Genomic DNA, 6,318 nt, shown 5'->3' on the forward strand with positions numbered 1-6,318 from the left:
TTTGTTATGAAAATTAAAAATGTGTAAGTGAAAAAGTTATTGCCAGGAAGAAATGGTTAATGGTTATTTAAGAACTATATATATATATTTATTTATGTATAATATAGTAGAGCTATACTATAACTAAAGTGGTAAGTTATGTGTCTGGATAAAACTTTTGTCCTGGAAACAACCGGCTGACTATAAAATAATAGGACAAAAGCAAGCGGACATTGGTTTAATGAAGAATGACATTAAAATGCAAAAATTTTATCTCCCCTTTGATCAATGCCCGCACGAGTTGAATTCCGTGGATCTTGCTGAGGAATATAAGCCTTGTATTCTAGAATAATATACCTATAAATGTATATAGATGTATAAATAAGTTAAGAAATAAATAACAAACGTAAGCGCGGAACAAAGGGATCGGATGTTTGTACAATTTGTTTCATGACCTCGGCTCGATAAGATAAAGAATCGATTTTCACTCTTATCCGAATCTTCGACCAATTGGCGACTATCTGTGTGCACTGGCGATAGAAATTCAAATTGAGACACGTGATGTAGGCGTTCGACAGGGCAGAGAGATGCAGAACATGCTGGGCTCGAAGGACCAAGAGCACTCTCTGGTCTAGGTTATTTAGCTGCTGCTGTCGGAAATGGAAATTCCTCCAGGGGTTATAAATTTGTAAAGGTCCTCGAACTGACGCGTGGTGGCGATCAGTGCGACGACAAATGACTTGACACTGCGATGACCTATTTGCAATTCAGACGATAAACGATATATCCCGACACTTGGCAACTTATTTCTGTCCTTGTCCGATACGTTAGCAGTTGCCACGCGCGTTACGTCAAAATGTGTTGAACAAATGTTTTTTAAATTTATTTTATCTAAAGTCCAATTCAATATTGGTATGATGATTGACTTCAATATTAATCAACAGACAAACATCTGCGTACATGCCATTCACCCAAATTTCATTAGATCCTTTTCATAAGCAATTTAACCGTGAGAATTAAAGATTGTAATTTATATTCATGTTACGTCAATATAAATTTCTGATGAAAATTATTATACTTTTTACCGTTTTAATCCTAATCTTTGCAGTTTATTTATTACATATACAACAATATTATTTTTATTTATAACTTTTTATTTTTTCTAAAGCTATTGATTTGTGACGAGTTTTATATTTTTTACGAGCCATTTGTTTTTTTGTTGTGACATAAAAGAACGTAATGAAATAAATTCCGTATAGTTTTTTTTTGGCTAGACTAGACAACAGCGTGTGTGAGATTTGATTGAAACGTATCGATATCACCGTGACCCTTTCAACCTTCTATCACATTCTTTGTCGTTATGTACAACAAAAAAAAAATTTAATACCAGCGCAACATGACAACAAAAATTGTTTTGTCCGCATAAATCACCGAGTTTTCGTTGCGGTACCAAAAAAATTACTATGACATTTTTAAACGTGTAAAATAAATTTGGTAATAATAATTTTAAAAATATAATAATATTTAAATCGGGATAATGGCGCAGGCACACCTACAAGGATGTAACAATAAAATACAAAAGGATTTATAACAAACAACCATTGTACTTGTCCTTTTATATTTATTTAACTTTTTTTACAATGGCTTTCTTTCTGGTCTTTCTTTCGGGCTGGGAGATCCTTTGGCGAAGCGACACGAGGCACCGGGCGCCTTGTCGGGGCTCACGCGCCTCACCATTAAATATATAAATATATATGTGTATATATATATACCTCGCTACAAACTACAGCGCACACACACACATATAAATATATCTTCGCGACATTAATCACCAAAAAAAAAGAACAAATAGTTATGTGTGAATCGTCACTCGCTAGTACATATCTCGTTAATTTAAAGAGTTTCAGTTAAACTTCTAATGCCCTATTTATATTTATTATGTTTACACAAAATTTTTTTATATTCTTCGCTATAAATTTATTTTAGACGTAAAATATAGCTATTAGTGTTAAAATAAATTTTAAAAAGCAACAATAAAAAATAAAAATTTTGACGTTTGATCGGCGAAATAGGGAATTGCCACCCACAGTCATCATGCCATGACTCTTATTATTTAGTATGATTTTGATTACAAAGTACACATATGTATCTGCTGGGAATATAGTGACTTTGACTATCGGGTTGAGAGATTGGTTTCATCCATCACGGATCCAGGACCCAAAGGGTTTTAAGCCGATGCGGGATGCGGGATGGGATTATATCTGACAGTGGGATCAGTTAAGTGTCTACCTCTCTTACGAAAAATATTAACAACGAAATTATTATAATTTTGAGACACTAACAGCGTGTGAACTCCAGTATTATATATTATCTCTTATCTATACGGTATTTATATTTACACTAAATGTGACATCATCATTTTAAATGTCGACGATTTATTTTAAATAATATTATTTAATGCTAATTTTTAAACTCTGATCAACATGTCGCTGTTAATCCACCTACAGATTATTTTTACGTCCTATCAATTAATCACCTAAAACATGTATCCTCGTTTAGAAATTTATTGCCACGATGATACAGATAGTCCTTATAAAGGCTTGCAACTAAATTGTGCATGTCCGAGTATTTTTTTTTAACAATCAAATTTGAATTTGTTTCCATTTCATAAAACCACTTAATGAGATTTTTTTTCGGGCCCGCGAATCCTGGCAAAAAAAAAAATTAAAAACCTTGAGGTTTTCAAATATCCGCTTTGCTGGATAATAATGATCGTTATTACGGTGATGACACGTTTACAAGTTTGAAATAGAAATAAAAGTGACCGTAGCAATAAGTATAAGGAGGCATGTAAATTACTTTGCATCGTTATGCAAACGCACTTATTTACTCCGGTATAAAGAGAACAGATTGTCGTCATGAGAGTTAATCTAAATGTAAAAAAAAGGCACCGTAATGATAATGATAATAATAATAATCATGGTAATAAAAAAAATGTATTTTTAATGCCTTAAGCGGCGCGTACTCCAGCAAGTATCCAGACGAAATAATGGCCGATTATTATCCGGGAATACCTTAACCTATTCCCTTCAAGACACTTTGTATATTCTCAATATTAAGTTGGTTGTATGAAGGCAATATATGTATATTGAGTTAATAAAAGTTGGCAGAGTCAAAATCAAACGCCCGAGCAAACAAGGTGTATCCGATAAGCAAACACTTTTACCATACCGCTCTATTATTATACTATAAAATCCAAGGGTTTCGCGTATCTTCCACGTGTAAATCGGTCTTTTTATGATGGCCAATCGATTCGTGTATGTGGTACTAAAAAAATTTTATCGAGGAACTTGTTAGAGAAATTACAAAACGACGATATTTGTGGAATAATGCATTACACATTTATAATAAGGGCGCGTGTATACGTGTGCTTCTGTGGATGGGATGTGTTGATGTTGATGTTGATGTGAAAAACGAGGTACTGCTGAAAAGGTATACGCACCTTTGGTATGAAAAAATAAATTTGTTTTGATAAAAAATTGCAAGTGCATGACAGAAATGCTTGTTAAGGAGATAAATAACAGCTGCCTCGTTTATCACAATCAAAAGGCATCATTATGACTAGATTAATCAAGTTAAGTCTTAAATCAAGATTGACATTGATTGCTATATAAAAATAACAATAATAATGATGATATGTGTATCGTTCATTTGGATCAATTTTAATGTTAAGTATGATGCGAATGACGTTTTTGAATTGAAAAGACGGTTGATTCATTGAATGTCGTTATTGTTTTTGAATGTGAAAAGGAGATTTTGGTGCATTTTCTATTTTTTTGTGTAAGAGCTACACTGTAAAAAGAGCGGTGTTAAAAATGGACTCATTTTAACTCCGCCCGGTGTTAAAATAAAATTACACCGGTGTTAAAAATACCGGTGTTAAATCGGGGTAACCGGTGTAAAAGCGGAGTAAAATCGGTGTAAAGGCGGGGTAACCGGTGTAAAAGCGGAGTAAAATCGGTGTAAAGGCGGGGTAACCGGGGTAAAAACGGAGTAACATCGGTGTAAAAGCGGGATAACCGGTGTAAAAGCAGGGTAAACTGCGTCCGCTTGGATTATTAACTTTAAAGATTATAAAACACAAAAAATGTCAGTTCTTTATGAAAATTAATAAAGAATATCATTTATTAACAAGTATAGTGATCGAGTAAGTAAAAATATTCACAAAGTAAAATATTTTAACACTGGTAAAGGATATCTACACCGGCGGCGGCGTTATTTTAACACCGGTAAAGAATATTTACACCGGTGGTGGCGTTATTTTAACACCGGTCTAGAAGATTTACACCGGTGGCGGCGTTATTTTAACACCGGTACAGAATATTTACACCGGTGGCGGCGTTATTATAACACCGGTACAGAATATTTACACCGGCGGCGGCGTTATTTTCACACCGCTTTCGGGGGTAAATTTAACACCGATAATTTTAACACCTACACCGTTTGGACTTACCCCGGTGATTTTTTACAGTGTAGCTTTGTTTCATCATACATGGAAACTTACGGTGTGAATAGCAAAAACAATGTTCTGGAATGAAAAATTGTACGTTATTCTGTAATTTTTGGGCGATACGGATAAAATTACAGAATAAGGTCCAATTTTTGCATTTTTGGCTTCGAAGACATTGTTTTTGGTATTTGTACTGTAATTTTTCAAGTTTTCTTTCGTCGGGCATGTAATAACAAGAAAATGTGTTTATTTAGAGGGATTATGGAAATGTGGCAGACGTTTAGGGAAATTTCACTAGGGGTGCTAGTGTCTATGTTTGCATAGGACTATTCTTAAGCTACGGACTCACTAATAGTAATTTTTTAAGTAAATGATAATTTTCAATGAAAATGTTGTCATACGACATTTTTCAGTGAAAATTGTTGTGAAAACGTATGGTTATGGACTTATGGATAAGGAAATATCAATTTGGAGTGAAAAATTGGATTTTTATGACACTGCTCCAAAATGAAATTAATTATTCAATGATGAGAATATTTTTTGGCCGAAAATTCGAGTTTTTAAGATACAAAGTCGGCAAAAAAGGTAATATATTGCGAAAATTTGGCGAAAAAATGTTTTGTTTCTAAATTTTGAGTTTTTGGATTACCAAAATCAAAAAATTCCGCCCAACGTGGGGCTCGAACCCACGACCCTGAGATTAAGAGTCTCATGCTCTACCGACTGAGCTAGCCAGGCGACTGAGGGATCCGGGCTCTGCGGTTCCAGAAATATTTCGGAGCAAACCGGCAATTGCCGTTTTTCGAAAACTTTGAAAAAATTTTTTTTTGAACATTTAAAAAAAAATACCATGCTTCGAAAATTCTTCTTTTAAGCTAAAAATAGAAAATTTATCTTTTTGGAGTAAAAAAAAAATTTCACTTTGGAGCGAAATGTAGAATAGGATTTTTCAATTATTTGCTCAACATTATATTCAATTGAATAAACTTGTTGAACAAAGTCCTTTGACTTCCCCTTTATTAGATTTCTTTTGGCTCGCGAAGTAGTACGTTATCCTTTGATGTCTGTTAGACCCTCGTATTTTCCCGAGCCCACCCTAATATAAACGAATCGAATGTAAATTTAACGTCAATTTAAAGTGAAATAGAAAGACGTTACGCAGGTCGTTAGTGTGCGACAAAGAAGTAAAAGCTGCGTATAGAGCAGCTCGAGGGGCAAGTGTATGAGATAAGATGGAAAAACCGTCGTCGCCGTCGTCAGCCGTCTCATCTCATCCTTTCGAATCGGATGAAGCGATTCGCTGAATAACCTGCCTAGAATTCTTCTTTAAAGCACAAAAAACTTCACAGAGAATTTTAACTTAATGATGAAACGTATTTGGTGAAGTAAAAACTCGTTATTAAATTATAGGCTTTTCTGTAAAAAATCTTTGGCAAACTAAAAAAAATTATCAAGTATTTTTAATACTACACTCCGACAAAAAACGTGTTCAGTGACCGAAAAATTTTTTGGCACCAAATCTCATGTATGAATTCCTACCCATACCCACGGGTTTTGAGATACGTAATAGAGACACCATTTGGCACGTAGCCCTAAAAAAAAGGTGTAGTGGTCTTTTATAAAAACAAAAAAACAAAATACCCCGCTTAGAATTTGTCGAAACTTTTTTTTCTCTCATCTAAAGCGGCTCGAACGTAACTCTTATCTCAAAGTATTATCAAAGTGTGTGAGAATAAATCTAAAAAAAAATATATTTTTTCATAAGTTCTTTTGAACCCACGACCTCCAATCAATTCAACCATAAATTTTTTTTTACCTGTCACATTGAA

At 34.0% G+C, this 6,318-nt stretch overlaps 1 non-coding gene across 1 annotated transcript; it reads right to left on the reverse strand.

The window, feature by feature from the left end:
- Nucleotides 1-5,154: 5,154 nt before the first annotated feature.
- Trnak-cuu (transfer RNA lysine (anticodon CUU)) lies at nt 5,155-5,227 on the reverse strand. The gene has a single exon. It is a non-coding gene; the product is annotated as a tRNA-Lys (tRNA).
- Nucleotides 5,228-6,318: the final 1,091 nt, after the last annotated feature.

This window comes from Microplitis mediator, chromosome 2, assembly GCF_029852145.1.
Source record: "Microplitis mediator isolate UGA2020A chromosome 2, iyMicMedi2.1, whole genome shotgun sequence".
NCBI lineage: Eukaryota > Metazoa > Arthropoda > Insecta > Hymenoptera > Braconidae > Microplitis > Microplitis mediator.